Source organism: Balaenoptera physalus (genome assembly GCF_965194825.1).
Source record: "Balaenoptera physalus genome assembly, chromosome: X".
Taxonomy (NCBI): domain Eukaryota; kingdom Metazoa; phylum Chordata; class Mammalia; order Artiodactyla; family Balaenopteridae; genus Balaenoptera; species Balaenoptera physalus.
The window spans coordinates 40,828,925-40,848,282 of NC_138903.1; the positions used below are offsets into that span (position 1 = coordinate 40,828,925).

At 38.8% G+C, this 19,358-nt stretch overlaps 1 pseudogene across 1 annotated transcript; it reads left to right on the forward strand.

The window, feature by feature from the left end:
- Positions 1-2,738: 2,738 nt before the first annotated feature.
- Positions 2,739-10,771, forward strand: LOC309652599 (glutathione S-transferase Mu 4 pseudogene; annotated as a pseudogene). Its single transcript has one exon. The product of its transcript is annotated as a glutathione S-transferase Mu 4 pseudogene (transcript).
- Positions 10,772-19,358: the final 8,587 nt, after the last annotated feature.

Below are 19,358 nucleotides of genomic sequence, written 5' to 3' on the forward strand. Positions count from 1 at the left end.
TTAGTTGGAATAGCTCTGAGGTGTATTCTTTATTGTTTCCCATGGTTCCCCACTGAAACTGACCTCCAGTTGCCACGATGGTAACTAGCTTAAAAACACATTCTTTATTGGCTGCATTCGCTTCCATTTTCATTTCCCCACTTCCCCACTGGTGTTTCCTGACATTGCCTCCTTGCTAAAAATGCCTACACTTAGATACGTGTATAAAGTTTCCTTATTGGAGAAACCCCAAACGAGCCAGTGATTCTAATATATTTAGTCTTGAAGTTTGCTAATGGAGGCTAGAGAGACCTTCTTTACCTGTGACTATCATTTGGCACTAATTGTTTGAAAAATGTTATAGTCCATTTTTAGTTTGTTACTTTAAAATTGAAGAAAAATATATTCTGACTCTACTAGTGGTAGACATTATAAATCACGAAAGAAAAACATGTACTGATATCAGGAGTTGCAAAATCAAAACACTTGGTCTAAAGCCTTTTCTGTCAATCTTCTTTTGACCTGAATCTGGCTGAATTCACTGGTACATTATTACTTGTAAGCAGAAAAGGTTTTTTTTTTATTATTATGTGCATATCCTACATGTGTTATCTACAGATGAGAAGGCCACAAGTGGTCATAATGAAAGGGAGAGGCATCTTGTGTCTCAGTGTGGTAGGTAGCTTTTAAGATAGCCCCTAAATACTTCCACCTCTTTGTACCCATGGCTTTGTGTAATCCCCTTCCCTTGAGTAACTTGCTTCAGTGAACTTTCTCAACTATGAGGAGATGTCACTTCTATGATTAGGTTATAAGAGATTGTAAACTCCATCTTGCTATCCAGACACTTCCCTTTGCTTGCTTTGTTGAAGCAAGCTGCCTTGTATAGGAGGCCCATGTAGCAAGGAACTGAGGATGACCTCTGGCTAACAGCCAACAGGGAACTGGGATTCACAGTCCAACAAGCCAAAAGGAGCTGAATTCTGTCCACAATCATGAAGTGAGCTTGGAAGTGGATCCTTCCCTAGTTGAGTTTTGAGATGAGACTCTAACCCTGGCTGACATCTTGATTGCCACCTCATAGGGCATCTGAGACAGAGGAGCCAGCTAAGCTATGCTCAGATTCCTAATCCACAGAAACTATGAGATCATAAATGTGTGTTGTTTTAAGCTACAAATATATGTGGTAATTTATTATGCAGCAATAGATAACTAATATACTCAGCACGTGTAAATATGTGCAATAGTTAAGAATCTAAACTTTCTTATTCATTCTGTATTAGGGCAAATATTTGGGATGTAGAAGGAAAATTCAGGCTCTAACAGTGTCAATGTCACCCTGAATACTGAATCAAATTGACCATGGTAGTGATGGATTATGCTTAAATTTCAGGCTTGAGCTCCCACTGTTCTCAAAAGAAAAGGAAGATACCTTCTATTTGAAAGTCTATCTGATCAAGATTCTTTGTATAAAAATGGCCATTCGTAGATTAGCTTCTGAGTATATTTTCTACCAATGATCTTAAGTCATCCCTAAGCTTATGCAAGTCTCTTAGCAACAGAAGATGATCCCGAATGAGAAAGCATCATGAGCCAACTCCCCTGCAAGCATCTGAGCCAAAAAAGATGGGATTTTAAACTTTATTTTTAAAAATATTTAAAATGAATTCATTTTGAGAAAATGGAGCGGCATGTATAAATCTATTAGCTGTTTGAATAAGTTCAGTTGTTTCAAGGTTACATCTTCTGTGTCTAGGATAAATATATTTTAAAAATCCATACAGTAAAATGCAAAAAACAGTTTCCTTGGAATCAACATGTCTACTGCCAGAGAAGTCACATTTCTTGTAAAACAATGCAACATAATGGATGGCGGTGGAGTGAGGCCAGCTGGTTTTAAATATCAAACTGACAGTGCAATGTGGTATTTAGAAGATAGTCACAGCACAACATACAAGGAGACACAGAAATCTATTGGTTGACAACTTAACAAAATGCAGTGTGTTCTCCAAAGGATTATTTCAGCCTCAGAAATAGCTACCTTTCACACAGCTTCACTTTATGCTCAGCATATTCTGTCTGTTGTGGGTGAATTCCACAGAATCATCTCAGAGATAAAATTGCTTCATAACTGGGTCTTTTTGTGCCTTTATTCTCTAGCCTAGACATTTTTGAGTAGGGGTACGTAAGATGATACACTGGGGTATAGGAAGAAAATATTAGAATTTTTCCTTTAAAAAAATAGGAAAGAAATTAAGCTTTATCAACAGTTGATATTCATACTGACACTGATGGTCTCACTCAGTTTCTCTGCATAGAAGGCTATTGTGTGTCATGCCCAGTGTCCGTGGTTCCCTGAGAGAAAAGTGAGATCTCATAATGCAGACAGGTTGACTGAGGTCCCCTCACCATTTGTTGGTTCTATTCCAGGGTATTGAAGTTCCCATGAGACTGGTTAAGTGGATTTGACGGCTATATTTTCTTGCAAAGTAGAAACTACATATTGAAACTGTATATTGAAATGAAATGAGTGACCTTGAAAATCTTTTCTACCACACACAAATTCACTGGCTATGCCAAAGCAAAATGTGAAAAAGAGCTGTTGAACTTATTTTTGCTCTTTTTTTTACAGTTTAGATTATTCATTTGAGACCCCTCTTCTTTAATAATACAAGCATTTATGCTATACATTTCTCCCTAATTATAGATAATTGTGGACAACACATGGGTAGATCTTGTTTTTTTAATCCAATCTGCCAATTGTCTTTTAATTGGTGTATGGACCATTTTGGCTGCATCTCACAAATTTTGTTATGTTGTATTTTCATTTTTTGCTCAGTTCAAAATATTTTCTAATCTCCCTTGGGACATCCTTTTTGATCCATGGATTATTTTGGAGTGTGTTAATTTCTAAGGGTTTGGGGATTTTCAAGATATCTTTCTGTAATTAATTTCTAGTTTAATTCCATTATTGTTAAAGAACATACTTTGCATCATTTTAATTCTTCTAAATTTGTTAAGTTTTGTTTTAGTACCCAGGGTATAGTCTATATTATTGAACATTCTATGTGCACTTGAAAAAAGTGAGCACTTTGCTGTTGTTAAGTGAATTTTTCTATAAATAAATGTCATTAGGTTCAGGTGATTGATAAGTTTGTTCAGTTCTCTTATATCCTTGCTGAATTTCTGTATACTTGTTCTGTCAAGTACTAAGAGAGGAGTGAAATTTTTTCACCTGTAATTGTGAATTTATCCATTTCTCCTTTCAGTTCTATCAGATTTTGCTTCATGTATTTTGAAGCTCTGTTTGGTGCATACATACACATTTAGAACTCTTATGTCTTTTAGTGAGTTGATCCTTTTACATTATGTAATGTCACTTTTTAATCTCTGGTAATTTTCTTTGCTTTTAAATCTACTTTGCCTGATATTAATATAGAATTTTTATACCATGAGTAAATAAAAATAGATTTTTAATAATATTATTTTATACTGTATCATCTTAAATTTCTGTTTCATGTATGTTATACAGTGTATGTAATACTTAAGCACACAGTGGTTGTATAATGTATGTAAAATATAAGTAGTATATAATAGTGCTTGCAGATGTATTATTTAAAAGTTTGGAGACCGTTTTTCTAAACTTGCATAATCCAAAGTGTACTGTAACTTGCACTGTTTTCACAGAATGCTAACTGATATTATGAATAAATATAAATAATATGAAGGTTCTCATAGTCTTACAAGGATAGGAAATGCTGCATTAAGCAGAACTGAACATGTTTCTTTGCTACATGACCTCTTGGAGCCTTTATGGTGCCAATATGTATGATGACTCTGCAAGAGGGACACAGTATGCAGTATTCTCCAAGCTCTGGTTCTAGGAAGAGGTTTGTTAGCCTTATTTTGTGATCAGTCTGTGTGCCTCACAGTAGCCAGACTTATGGTAAAAATACCACATTTGGCTTTTTGTGTGTTTGTAATGTCTTGCTAGCATCAAGTTACCAGTATGTTTTCTTCATCCTAAGTAAAGAGTAGTATCACTTTATTTTCCCAAAAGCAGTGAAACTGTATTGGGCAATTGATCAAATTCTGACCAGATTGGAAGTATGAATTACTTTTATTAATCTATAATAAATCTAAAATAATATCAAAATATTCACTACTTTATTTGAAGGTCTAACCAAATAGTGAGATAACACTCTCTCTCTCCCTCTCTCTCTCTCTCTCTCTCTTCCCCCCTCGCTCTCTTGCTCCATATACATATATATATATGGATTCTGATGCAGGCTAAAGTTTGAGAAGCATTGTGCTACTATAATGCATTTAAAAATTTTTGGATTGCAACCTACAGTAATAAATGCATTTTATTTTATTCTTATTTATTTATTTATTTATTTTTATTTATTTTGGCTGCGTTGGGTCTTCATTGCTGTGCGCAGGTTTTCTCCAGTTGCAGCAAGCAGGGGCTACTCTTCATTGTGGTGCGCGGGCTTCTCATTGCAGTGGCTTCTCTTGTTGCGGAGCACGGGCTCTAGGCGCGTGGGCTTCAGTAGTTGTGGCTCATGGGCTTAGTTGCTCCATGGCATGTGGGATCTTCCCGGACCAGGGATTGAACCCGTGTCCCCTGCATTGGCAGGCGGATTCTTAACCACTGTGCCACCAGGGAAGCCGAAAAAATGCATTTTAAATGGTATCCCAGTACACATCTATATTACATTCTCTCTATTTATACAACTGAAACCAAATTTCCATGAAACAATAGTAGCCCTGAATGTGCACCATGATGTTTTCTAGTCTTTACCATCTCATTCCATTTCATTAAAAAAAACATGAATCATGACCCTTAAAATGAATGAATTTTACAATCCATTAATGGATTATGACCTGCATGCAGTATGAAAAACACTGATCTCATGTCCTGTCCTGTGCTGTAGAGGCTGGATTATTGAAATCTATGTTCCACAGACTCCTTGGCAACTGGGTTCTGCATGTATATAACTCATGTAAGATGGAAGGCAGAGTTTTTTTGAAGCAGCATTAACAGAGCTCCCAATGTCAAGTAACTAACTTCATGGGTATTGAGGGGCAGGGTGTGGGGTTTCAGTTTTCCTGGTGTGGATCATAGCAGGTATGGTGTGGTTCTGCATTAGCGCCGGTAATAATGGTGTCCTGATTACAGCAGCTTTTTGATTATGGCAGTGGCTATAAGTTTCTGGAGCTAGAAGCTTCCTGATGTAGAGGAAATAGCAGATTTGAATTTTAGCTAGATCAGTGCTACTCAAAGTGTGGTCCGCGTATCAATGTTAGTCCAGGAACAGTTTGTTACTTGTCTGCAGTTAGTACAGAAATTGACATTAAGTATTTTTAAAGTTTTATTGCAATTTGACATTGCTGCCACATTCAAAGGAGTGAGCAGTTGACTTTGACAAAGTATGGGTCTGTCATCTATTGGAACAAATTATCACAGTAATCTTTCACCATAGGTGGTTTAAGAAGCACTGAGCTAGATTATTCTGGAGGTTATATGGACATTGAAATGAAGGTAAAGAAATAGGGAGATTTCCAGTCAGGATGACACAGTGATTTCATGTTTTATATACCCCTCTGGTCCAAACATATAGCAGAGAGAGATAAAATGTAAAAATAGAAAACCAAAAAAGATACAGCCAGCTCTAAAAACAAGAAAATGGAACAGAAAGCAAAGCAGTAGCACTGGACTTGCTGAGTTCCAGGTTGAGAAGCAGAAAAAAGCATCCAGGGTTTTGGTGACTGTGAAGTATAAATTTCTTCGTTGATGATATGTTGGTAGTAAGTTCAGTGTTGTCTACAAATCTCTTTCTTTCAACTGATCTTAAAAGATTGCTATTTTCTCTCAGCTCCCCATTGTCCTCCTTATCTTTTGGATAAGGAGTATGAAGTCAGTCTATATTTAATCTGCCAGTTTTTTTCCCAGATAGTTTTTAAGATATTCTCTTGGTCTTTGGAATACTGCAGTTTCACTATGATGTGCCTGAGTGTGTTTTGGGGATTTATTTTTACTTATCCAGCTTGATATTTAGTATGATTCTCAATGTCATTATCTTTTCAAATATTATCTTTCTTTCATGCTCTGGGTTCTCTTCTTTTGGAACTTCTATTAGAGATATGGTGAACATTCTTATTCTATTCTCTAAGTCTTAATTGTGCTTTTACATCTTTTATTTCCTTTTCAGTTGTACTCCATTTAGGTAATTTCTTTCATACTATTTTTCTAGTTCAGCATCACCCTCTTCAGCTATGTATAGTGTGTTGTTTAACATATCCATTGAGTTGGTAATTTCAAAAACTATATTTTTTTATTTCTGAAAATTTCATTTTGCTGGTTTTCAAATCTTTCTGTTTGTTTTGTTGGTAGCAGTATTTCCCTCCATGATTTTTAATTTCTTATTTTTTTTAGCCAATTTAATGTGCTTAGGAAGTATATGTATAATTCCATTATATGAAGTTCAAAAGAATAGTACGCTTCATGTTTTTTTTATGCTGATTCTTATTCATGGTGGCCTGTTTTCTTGTATTGGTTGTAATTTTTTATTATGAGCTCATCCTTGGTGGAAGGGGAGAAAATATTTATGCGTGGAAATCCTTTGTGGCCCATTTTGAGAATGAGTCCCTTCACAGAAATCTTACATGTTCTCTTCTAGGCCTCTTGAAGTGTAATCAAACTGAGACGACTTTTCCAATTTTATACTGATTTCTAAGGAGTTTCTTGGATCATTCAATGTGTTAGGATAAGAGAGAATATCTTTACTTATTTTTTATTTATTATTTTTTTGAGTCCCTTTTTTCAATTCTTTTTTAAAAATTGAGTTATGGTAGATGTACAATATTATATGTTACAGGTGTACAATATAGTGATTCACAATTTTTAAAAGTTATACTCCATTTATAGTTATTATAATATACTGGCTATATTCCTTGTGTTATACAATATATCCAGAGAATATCTTATTCATAAGTATGGTATATCACTCAATGGGATCTGATTCTCCAGATTTCCAATGTGTGAGTGTGTGGGGTTTCCCCATAGCACCAAACAATTCTCCAGATACCAGCTGGGGGTCCTATGATTCAACTCAGTTCTGACACTATCTATCTACCCGGAGATAGCATCAGATTCCATAGGTTAAGGGTTCAGTCCCACAAGACTGTCCCCCCTCCAACACAATTCAGATACCAATTGCAAGCCCAGGTTGTCACCTGTACTTCTGACCAACTGACTATAAATCAGAGGTTCCCATGACCCCCTCCTTGGGTTTTATTAATTTGCTAGAGCGGCTCACAGTCCTCTGGTTCCTTCCTTCCTTCCTTCTTCCCTATAACTTTTTATTTTGGTATAATTTCTAACTTAAAGAAAAATTGCAAGGATGAAGTTTCAGCCTAGCTCCACTGAGGCCATCCCCTGAGTCCACAGAAATCTAAACCATGGCCATGAACTTGGGTTACTGGAACATTCACAGGCTGGCTCATACCATCTGCCCTCTTCTGGAATACAAAGACTTAAACTATGAGGAAAAGAAGTACATGGTGGGGGATGCTCCTGACCATGACAGAAGCCAATGGCTGAATGAGAAATTGAAGCCAGGCCTGGACTTTCCCAATCTGCCCTGTTTAATTGATGATGCTCTTGAGATCACCCAGAGCGATGCCATCTTTTGCTACATTGCTTACAAGTACAACCTATGAGTGGAGACAGAAGAGAAGATTCATGTGGACATTTTTGAGAACTAGGTTATAGACACCTCCAATTAGCTGGTCAGTGTCTGCTACAGCCCTGACTTTGAGAAACTGAAGCCTAAGTACTTGGAGGAGCTCTGTGAAAAGATGAAGCTCTTCTCACTTTCTGGGGAAGAGTCCATGGTTTGCAGGAGACAAGGTCACCTCTGTGGATTTTCTTGCTTATGACAGTCTTGACCTGCACCATATATTTGAGCCCTAGTGCCTGGATGCATTTCCAAACATGAAAGACTTCATTGCCCACTTAGAAGGCCTGAAGACGATTCCTGCCTACATAAAGTTCAGCTGCCTTTGCCCAGGCCCTGTGTACATAAAGATTGCTGTGTTGAGCAACAAGTAGAGTCCTGTAAGACCAGAAGATAAGAGCTGTCCCTGCTTCACTGGGGCCCTGAAGAAAAGCTGGACCTCCCTGTACCCCCAGAATCATCCCTCTTGTTCCTTTCTCCTTCTTCTCTTTCCCCTCCCCCATCCCTCAGGCCTTATTAGACCCCTTCCCCTCCTCTAATCCCTGTTCATCTTGCCCCTTTAAAGGTTTACTGCACCTTACTTTTCTTTAGCAATTCCCCACCCCCCCAATCTTATCCTTCCTGCATAAGCCAACCAGACCATCCTTCCCTTCAGTGGTTGCCTCTGCTTTGAGGTACCTGATTGGACCCTTCTCCAGTAGAGCTCAGCCCTGAGCTCCCCAACACTGCTCTGAAGGCCAGTATTGGCCTGATGTGGAGACCCTGCTCCCCCAGCATGGTCCCTGCCCCAGCCCTGCCTGATCCCCAGTAAAGCCTTCTCTCTCTCTCTCTCTCTCTCTCTCTCTCTCTCACACACACATACACACACAGAGTTTATGAAGTAATGTACAAGAAAAGAAAATCCTAGACCTATCTCATGAAGCAAATGTTACCATATCAAACCCAACAGCACTAAAACTAAATAAATAAATAAAAGCATCTCAACTGTACTAATCATATTTTTTATTTTCTGTATTTTATATGAGGCTTTGACATCTCGGGACCTTGCTAATCCTGAAGAGACTACCCCTTTCAGAGCTAGCTAATTCCTAGAGATATTAAACTTGCCTGCCAGGATGTCTTTGATATGCAAACCAACCAATCCATAGTCCATGCTCCCAACTACCTCCTTTATTGAACTCTCACACACCAAGCCAATATTCCCCCTGCCCTAAATCACTCCAGGGGCAGGTACAGGACAACTGAGGACCACCCTCATAGCCCAGAGCCCACTGAAATTATTCAAACTAACCAATCCTAAAATGCTTAACTTCTCTTGCCTTTTTCTTCCCACCAAAACAACAATGAAGGCTTGTGCTCATATTTTTCCCTTGTTCCTTCTGCCTCCTAACCGACCCTAGTACTTCCCCATGTTGCCCTGCATGGTGTGACATGTTTTCTTCTCTTGGAAACTGTGAGTAATAAGCTCTTATTTCAAAGGCAGTTGTCTCCATATCTGTCACTTTACCATACCTGATTAAAACAAATCCCAGGAAGATTTCAAGACATCAACCAAGTAGAGTTTATCCCAGAAACAAAATGATAATTAATTATCAGAAAATCTATTAAAGTGATATACCACACTAAAAAAAAAACACAGTCCTATAATCATATCACTTGAGCAGAAAAAGCACTCGATAAAATTCAATCAAATGTATCCATCCAAAACCTAGGGCAAACATATATATAATTGTGACAATTTTGACATATTCCCATAAAGTCAGGATTTCAATAAACATTAATACATGCTTCAGTCCTACATTATATTGAAGTTATTAACCAATGCAAAAAGTCAAGAAAAACAAAGTGTATCTAAACTGGATTAGGAAGAGACAAGCTGTTTTTATTTGAAGACTGTGTGATAGTCCACGTAGAAAATTCAGGAAAATTCAAGAGAACCTACACATAAATTATTAAAACAAATAAGAGGTTTGCTGGATAAAATATCAACCTATAAATCCAACTGAAGTCCTCAGGCGCCTTCAAATTGTATTTTATAACACATAATACCTAGTGAAAAGCAAATTTCAGAAATATTCATGTGGTTTGGTCTCACATATAAAGTTTAAAACCTGAGAAATAATACTATATATGTTCTAGGGATGTATACAAATGTAATCATTTAACTAAAGCTTGCATGATAATGACAAATTCTAAATTTATGATACTGATTGTCTCTGGGGAGAAAAGGGAGAAAATGAGATTAGGGGTGGTGACACATGGAAATTCACCTAGATCTATTATTATTTTCCTTTAAAAATCAGTTACAAATATTACAACAAATTAAGATTTGATAAAGCAGGGTGGTGGATGCATGGACATATCATATTTATTGCTATAGTTTTCTGTACAAAACATTTAACAATAAAACCAAAGGAATTAGGGAAATAAGTTAGAAAGCTGTTTGGTAATCTAGATGAAAGTTGATAGGAATACAGTCCAAGACAGTATTCTAGAAAGGAAGAAAGAGAAAGAAATATCTGGGCTAGACAGGGAGATGGGACCGCGGAGGAAGAGTGCATAACATCTCGCAGGTTTCTAGCTTGGATGACTGGTGTGGATGGCATTGCAACCACTGAGATATGACAGGAGTGTATTTTCTGCCATGTTTTGTTTGAAATATCCATGGGACTTCCTGGCGAGAGTATGAGACTAAAAGTTGAATACATGATTCTGAAAGTCGGGAGAAAGTATGGACAGGCAATATGGGTATGGTAGCCAACAGCATTATAGAAGGTGGTGAAAACTATGCGAGTAGGTGAGACCATCCAGGTGATGAGAGCAGAGTGAGAAAAGGAGCAGGAGGAGGATAAAGTCCTAAGAAATATTAATATTTAAGGAATTGGAAGAGTAGGGGAAGTTCAGAGAATGGTTGGGGAGACACAGAGGAGAACCATGAAATTGCTGTGTCACAGAGGTGCATGGAGTCGAAAATTTCAAGAAGGTAATGTTTCGTGGTTTTACATATAGCAGAGAAGTTCAGCAAGAAAAGGATTTAAAAATTTGCCTATTACATTAGCAAGCATAGTTTCAGGGAATTGGGAGTTGGGGGAAGAAGTCAGGTTGAAATGGGTTGAGGATATAATGGAAGATGAATATAGGAGTATAGATTGCTCGTTTAAGAACATCACCACTACTAGCTTTAACAATATAATCACCATAACTATCACCACTACCAATAATGATAATTATTTCCCTCATTACCAGTACAATCACTGTCCTGTCCACTGGCTTTTTTGTAATTCCTTTTCCCTTCCCTCAGCTTCTCCCTTTTTATGCACATCTACTACATTTGTTTGGCTCTGTGTATAAGATAGGTTCTTGACCTTGAAGGGTTTACTCTGTAGTAGAAAAGACAGGCATGCAAACATGCAACTTTAATACATGCACTCTGTGGTAGTCATTCATATTATTCTCCGGGTATTTCCTGCTTTCTTCATTCTGAGAACACAGTAGGATTATACATCCTTGCTCCCTGTAGCTGAGTGGGGCCACGTGTTTAATTCTGGCCAATGAGTTGCGAGTTAAAGGGACATATGCTACTTCTAACCTGGGCATTTAAATTTAATTGCTGGTGTGAAACCCTCTAGAGCCAAACTACAGTAGAGTGGCTAAGTACAGCCTGTAGGCCAAATCCAGCAGGAAGCACGTTTTACAAATAAAGTTTTATTGGAACACAAATGTGCCCATTTATTGTCTATGGCTTCTTTTTGCTCTAATGGCAGAGTAGTTGTGACAAAGACTGCATTGCCCTCAAAGCCTAAAATTATTTACTATACAGAAAAAGTTTGCTGACACTTTCTCTAAAACAACCTAGCTTACCCTGATGCTGCATACTGAGGCAGTGTAGTGATAAAAATTTCTCTGATGTAAAGTGTGGTGTATTTGAATGAACACAGGCTCAGAAGCTAGATGGGGTCTCTGAGTCTACATAGTTAGCCCTGGGTTCTATGGAACCCTCTACTCAAGCCTTTGTGAGGCTCAAATCACTGTCTGACAGCACCAGCCACAAGGAAGAATGAAAGCAAATGGAAACAATCTCAGACTTGCACTGTATGGCTCTAAGGGGTTTCTATAGACTGAAAGTTTGTGTCCGCTTCAAATTCATATATTGAAATCCTAACCCCCAATGTAATGGTATTAGGAGATGGAGCCTTTTGTAGGTGATTCGGTCATGAGGGCAGCACCCTCATGGGTGGGATTAGTGCCCTTACAAAAGAGACTCCACAGAGCTCCCTTATCCCTTCCACAATGTGAGAACACAGGGAGAAGGTACCATCTATGAACCAGGAAGTGGGCTCTCACCAGACACAGAATCTGCCTGCACCTTGATCTTGGACTTCCCAGCCTCCAGAACTATGAGAAACAAATGTGTGTTGTTCATAAGCCACTCTATCTATGGTGTTCTGTTATAGTAGCCTGAACAGATTAAGACAGGAGTAAAGGGAATATTGATGAGTCAATGTTCAGTAAGATCAAGCACTCTCTAAAAGTCAGAGCTGTCTAAAATCAGAATGAGTTGCCTTGCAAGAATAGAGGGTGCAAGTGACCCTGGGGTATGGAGCATAAGCTTCTCTTTGCCCCAAGTATACAAGAAGAAACCAACTTAACTCTTGGAAAAATGATATATTAGTTTTCTATAGCTGCATAACAAATTGCTAGAAACTTAAAACAACATACATTTATTTGCTCACAGTTCTGTAGGTCAGAAGTCTAGCAGAGCATGACTGGTTCTCTGCTCAGTGTGTCACAAGACTGATATCAAGGTGTTGGTCAAGCTGAATTCTCATCTAGAGGTTTTAGCGAAAAATCCACTCCAAAGTTCATTCTTATTAGAATTCAGTTCCTTGTAGTTGTAGGACTGAGGTCTCCATTTCCTTGTTGGCTGTTAGCCAGTGCTGGCTCTCAGCTTCTAGAGGTTGCACACATTCCTTGTCATGTGTCTCCTTCCATCTTCAAGTCAACAATAGCGTGTTGAATCTTTCTGGTGGTTGAGTATCTGACTTCCTCTCTTGTGACCAGTCGGAGGAAACTATTACACTTTTAAAGGGCTCACGTGATTAAGTCAGTCCACCTGAATAATCTCCCTGTCTTAAGGTCAATTGTGCCATATAACATAACCTAATTATGGGAGTAAACTTCATCATATTCACTGCCTGGGGAATATGCAAAGTGTGTACACTGGGGTGGGGGGAACCTGGGGGGTGCATCTTAGAATTCTGCCTACTACAGATGAGAAGAGAATTCTAATATTGCATACTTAGCTGGACAAGTTGATGTTCAAAGTACATTCCAATCTTGAGAATCTATGATGCTGTGACTACATCAAAGTTCAGATTGAGAAGAGGGCCTAAGTCACAATTTCGGCCTTCATGCAGTTTTCAATGTGGGAATAAAATTAACACATACAAAACTATTAGCATTGTGCTAAACGAATGGTTAAACTGTGTAAATTAGGAGTCTATAGAAGATAAAGGAGGAGAGAGATTGGAGAGGGTTAAAGACGGTTAGAGTGTTTTCTTGGAGAAGGTGTGACCTGAACTGTTATTTGAAGGAGGATGAAATAGAAAATAACAAATGTCTTCCTCTTTCTAAACTTCTGGATGGTTTTTATTCATTGTACAGTCACATTTCCAGTGTGATGCTGAAAAATAAGCTAAGAAGATTTATCCAAAATTTAGAAATAGGCAAAAGTATGACTACATATCTTTGCAAGGTCATACTGGAATATTGGCAATATACTCATATTGCGTGAAGATCGATTCCCTCGGTCAGTGGTTCTCAAACTTTCATAAGCATCAGAATGCCCTGGAAGGCTTGTTAAAACACATAATGCTGTGTCCTAGCCCAGAGTTTCTGATTCAGTAGGTCTTGAGTGGGTATCAAGAAATTGCATGTCTAACAGGATCCCAGGTGATGCTGGTGCTGCTGGTCTGGGGAGCACGCTTTGAGAATTATTGCTCTAGAGAAACATACCATTGTTTGACTTACTATTTACCGTTGATTAAGGCAAAGATTCTGTGAAGTTACAGGCTAAATTATAGAAGTTGCCAGTGATTTTTGTCTAGTAGAAATACAAATAATTTCTGTCCAGTGAAAAATATAATTCCAATAGTTTTGTTCCCCTGTAAGACATTTAGCTGTTTTATGTTTCAGCAATTTAGCAATCTTATTTCAGCATTCTTTCTTTCAGTGACTGTATATACTAGTCTCTCAGATCCTTCTTTGAGCTAGCATTAATACATACCCTCATTAACAAGTTAAATAAATCTTCGTGTTAAAATAAACTTTGGACATGCATACTATGTTTGTATGATAGTCATGATTTTTAACTTTTGGAAATGTATACCTTGACAGGGTTGTGTGATCAAATAAGTTTTTGACAAGCCAAGTTAAACAAATTTACACAGGATTCTTAACAATGCACCTCTCCCAGACTTTAATTTGCTATTTAAAAAGTAGATGATGCAGCATTTCACAAACTTATTTGACACTGGACACTTTTTCCTCAAAGTGTCTTTAGAAAACATTGCCCTACACAGTTATTATCAGTGACATCACAGCCATTTCCACAATTTCTAAAAGAAATATGTTACCTAACTGCACATATTGAATCTCATCTCAGTGGGAGAGCATATTTTTAAAGTCAAGGAAGAGAACTTTTGTGTCATTTGGCACTGAGGAGGCCTCCGCCACCAGATTCAGGGTGGAGAAACTTTTGTCCCCTTTTTATCTCCTAATACCAAGCAGGACTCCAAAGTTCCCCTCAGAGTTCCTGTGAGATGACAGAGAAAAGTTCAATGCATTTTTTTCTTCCCAGATCCAAATCTCCCATTGCCAAAAACCTTTCTTTTCAGCCCAAAAAAATGTTTGTAGATTTCTCCTTTTTCAGTGATGTCTAGGATAACTATGCCACAGAGTTGGAGAACACTCACCGGTGGTTTGAGAGCAAAGGTAGTTACTATGTCAGGAATTCAGGGTTCTGTTTCTGTAGCCCCACATCAGTAGAGGCCTGGATTGAGCCCAAACCATGTTCCAACTATGGTTTCTCATTCTGGAAAGTTCTGTTGTAATTTGGGACCTTTTTTCCCCCAGAAAGGCTCTCACTTTCTCTCTCCACAGCCAACTGACTCCCTTGAGTGCTAAACTAAAGTTGGAGAATTTGAGGATTGTAAAGATTGACAGTTTGTGGTTTGCTTCAATTTAGAAGCAAATCTTGTAGGGGATCATGTCTCTAAATTTATGAAGTAGAGAAACTACTCTCCTTATGAGTGAGCAAGGACTTGGAAGACTGTTCCTATGGTCAATCGTGTGTTGGTCTAAAGTGAGTAAACCACATACGTTTATGTTTGAAGTTCCTGGAAGCATTTACACCAATTGGATTGTGATATGGTCCTTCCGACCTATAAATTTGGTCACCTGATTTTTTTTTAAATTAATCAATTTATTTATTTATTTATTTTTGGCTGCATTGGGTCTTCGTTGCTGCACGCGGCTTTCTCTAGTTGCGGCGCATGGGGGCTACTCTTCATTGCAGTGCATGGACTTCTCACTGTGGTGGCTTCTCTTGTTGCGGAGCACAGGCTCTGGGCACATGGGCTTCAGTAGTTGTGGCACGCGGGCTCAGTAGTTGTGGCTTGCGGGCTCTAGAGCGCAGGCTCAGTAGTGGTGGCACATGGGCTTAGTTGCTCTGTGGCATGTGGGATCCTTCCGGACCATGGCTCGAACCCGTGTCCCCTGTGTTGGCAGGCAGATTCTTAACTACTGCACCACCAGGGAAGTCCCCGGTCACCTGTTTTTTAACCTGCTGGAATGTATTCTCTCAGGCAGCTTTTCCCCATGTTCCATTGATATGGAACACCCACTGAGGTTGGTAACCTCATTCTTGGTGGGCTCCACGAGAGATATATGGATATCCTTAGCATCCGTATGTCCACACTCACACTACCCCCACTAGTCCCTTCTATACTGTGCAGATTGGAACAGGCCCTGACTCTACGGAACCACCTAAGGCCGGAGGCAAAAGTTCCCTCAGGTGAGTCTCCAAGTTCTAAAACTGAACCCTGGCTTTAATTACCATCAAGGCCATCATGTGCCCACAGTGATTCAGGTCAGCTCCCTGTGAGGAAACCTTTCTACATTTGGTCAATTTTGTCTCCTCCTCTCCTGTAGTTTACAGTGGAGTGCACAAGCAAAGCACTTTTCATACTATGTCACAGGATTTGCTCTTTGCCTTGGAGAAATGTTCCTACGATTCATTCTATTTGCATGTGCAATGGTCACCATCTTGCATCTCCTTTTATTTAAACTTTTAATTTTGAGATAGTTGTAGATTTACATGCAGTTGTAAGAAACAAGTCAGAAAGAAATTGTGTACCCTTTCCCTAGTTTCTCCCAATGGTAGTATCTTGAAAACTGTAGCAAAATAGCAAAGCCAGGATACTGACATTGAAACAGTCCAGGAACAGAACATTTTCATCACCACAGGAGTCCATCCTGTTGTCCGTTTATAGTTATATCCACCACCTTACCTCCCTTCACCTGACCCCCTGGCAACCACTAATTTGTTCTCCATTTCTAAAATTTTATCTCTTCAAAGTGTTACGTAAATAGAATAATACAGCATGTAACCATTTGGAATTGGCTTATTTTTTTTCACTTAACATAATTCTCCAGAGATTCATCAAAGTTGTTATGTTTATCAATAGTCTGTTTCTTTTTATTGCTGAGTAGTATTCAACGATATGAATATATTACCACTTGGTTAACCATTTACCTGTTGAAGGACATTTGGGTTACCTTCCAGTTTTGCACTATCACATTTCTGTAAGGTTTTTGTGTGAATTTTAAGTTTTCATGTTATGAGTGCAATTACTGGTTCATATGGTAATTTCATGTTTAGTTTGTTTAAGAGACTGCCAGATCAACTTACAGAATGACTGTACCATTCTACATTCCTACCAACAATGTATGAGTGATCCAGTTTTTCCATATGCTTGTCAGCATTTTGGTGTTATCAATATTTTTATTTTATTTTATTATTTTTAAAATAAATTTATTTATTTATTTATTTATTTATTTATTTATTTTTGGCTGCATTGGGTCTTTGTTGCTGCGTGCGGGCTTCCTCTAGTTGCAGCGAGCGGGGGTTATTCTTCGTTGTGGTGTGCAGGCTTATCATTGCAGTGGCTTCTCTTGTTGCGGAGCACGGGCTCTAGGCACGCAGGCTTCAGTAGTTGTGGCACACGGGCTTAGCTGTTCCGCGGCACATGGGGATCTTCCCGGACCAGGGCTGAAACCCGTGTCCCCTGCATTGGCAGGCAGATTCTTAACCACTGTGCCACCACGGAAACCCAATAGTTTTTACTTTAGGTCTTCTGATAAGTATGTAGTGATATCTCATTGTGGTTTTAATTTGCATTTCTCTAATGGCTAATGATATTGAACATCTTTTCATGTGTTTATTTTTATCTAGGTATCTTCTTTGGTGAAATGCTTGTTTATGTCTTTTGCCCATTTTCTAATTGGATTGATTATTTCTTTACTGTTGCATTTGAGAGTTCCTTATTTATTCTGGATACAAGTCCTTTGTCAGATATATGTTTTGAAAATATTTGAATAAATTCTATTGATCTGCCCTCAAGTTCACTGATTCTACAATATCTTCTCTCATCTCTACTGTACTATTGAGCCCATCCAGTGAGTTTTGATTTCTCATAATTTTCACTTCTTAATTTCCATTTAGTTTTTTATAACTTCTGTTTCTTTGCTGAGATTTTTAAAAATCATTTTTCACTTGTTTCAATATAATTTGTAATTGTTTACTGAATCTTTCTCAGATAATTCCAACACCTGACTCATCTCAGCATTGACATCAATTAAATGTTTTTTTTTCCTTCAGGTTGTGATTTTCTTGGTTCCTGATGAGGAGTGATTGTCAATTGTATATTGGAAATTTTGGCTATTACACTAGGAGACTAAAAAGTTAGCCCCCACTAACTTTTTAATTTTAACAGGCATTCACTTTATTGAGGTTTAGCATGCAGGTCCTGGCCTAATTTGGGGACTGTGGTTCCAACGACAATATAATTTTCAGAGCCTTTGTGGTCCTATTTTTGTCCACTTGGTTTATATCATGTCACTGGGGCTCTCACTGATCCTTGCCAGTGTTGTTTGAGGGGGCTGAAGAAGTTTGCTCAGGCCTGGCTGTCTGGATCTTGTAGGTGGGGGAAGGGAGTCTCCCTTCTTCAGGGTTGAATGGTGTTTCCTGGTGCTTGTTTTAGCAGGTTCCTCCTGTCTGTGGGGGATGACGAGTGCCTCCCTAGTTGGGTGCTTGTCGTGAGGGTTCCTCTGAGTGTCTGTGACTGGGGGCAAGGAGAGTCTTAGGCCTGCAAGGACAAATAGGCTTCCTGGGCTGGGTGCATCCTGTCACAGTTTCCCCCCCCCCCCCCGCCTGTGGAAGATGGAGAGCACATCCCAAGCTACATACACAATTACTGTGGCATGATCCACTTGTAATCTCCTCTCTTCGACCAATCTGCACACAGACACACACGCACACATACACAGTGTCTCTGGGTGTAGGAGGGGAGCCTCAGGTCCAATGGGGAAGCAAAATGCTTCCCCAGCTGGCACTCGTGCTGTTGACCCCCTTTGCCAGAGCCCTATAGTTGTGTGGTGTCTCTAGGTGGGAGAGGTGAGTCTCCAACAGGGTAAGGATAGAGAGTGCTTACCCTAGTAATTTATTGTCAGTAGGGTTTCCAATTGATTCCCCTTGCTTGTTCTGCCAGGTGCACATAATAATGTCAGTGGGACTCCTGTTCCATCTGGGGGAGGAGTGAGCCTATCTGGGCTGCCCTTTCTCTTAATAGGTTGGGGGTTAAGATAATGCCAGGTCTGGCTGGCCTTCCTGGCCTTCTTCTGTTGGGTGGTGGTTCAAAAGATGCCCTGCCACTGTTGTGTTTCTCCAGTCTTGTGGTCCATCTTCCACCTTTCAGAGTTTTTCTTTGATTGTCTCTTGAGTTGTTTTTAGGGGTCATAGTCATGTTTAGCAGGGAGCAGAGAGAGATATGTCTACATCATCTTGTCTGGATGTCTCACCTTTCTTTTTTATATATAATCTCTATTTTAGCATTCCTAGTAATTTTACAAGTCTCTTCACTATCACTTTTGACTTTATCACTGTTTTTGCACTTATCAGATGTTAAAGAATTAATATTTGTAAAGCATCTTAGAACCAACTACAAAGTCAGCAAATATGCGTCCATCTAGCAAATACTGTGAGAAAAGACATCAAAGCGTTGGCACATAAACACTAAAAATATAGTAATCATGCTTTTTCTATAGAGCAGGACTTTCTTTGTTCTTATGTAAGCTTGTAAGTAAAGAGGACTTACGTGTTTGAAATCGTAGTGATCATTTATTGAGTCCTTACTGTCCCTGGGTAGTATGCTAAGGTCTTTAGTATATTAACTAACTCACTAACTCTTTTTTTTAAAAATTTATTTATTTATTTATTATTTATGGCTGTGTTGGGTCTTCGTTTCTGTGCGAGGGCTTTCTCCAGTTGCGGCAAGCGGGGGCCACTCTTCATCGCGG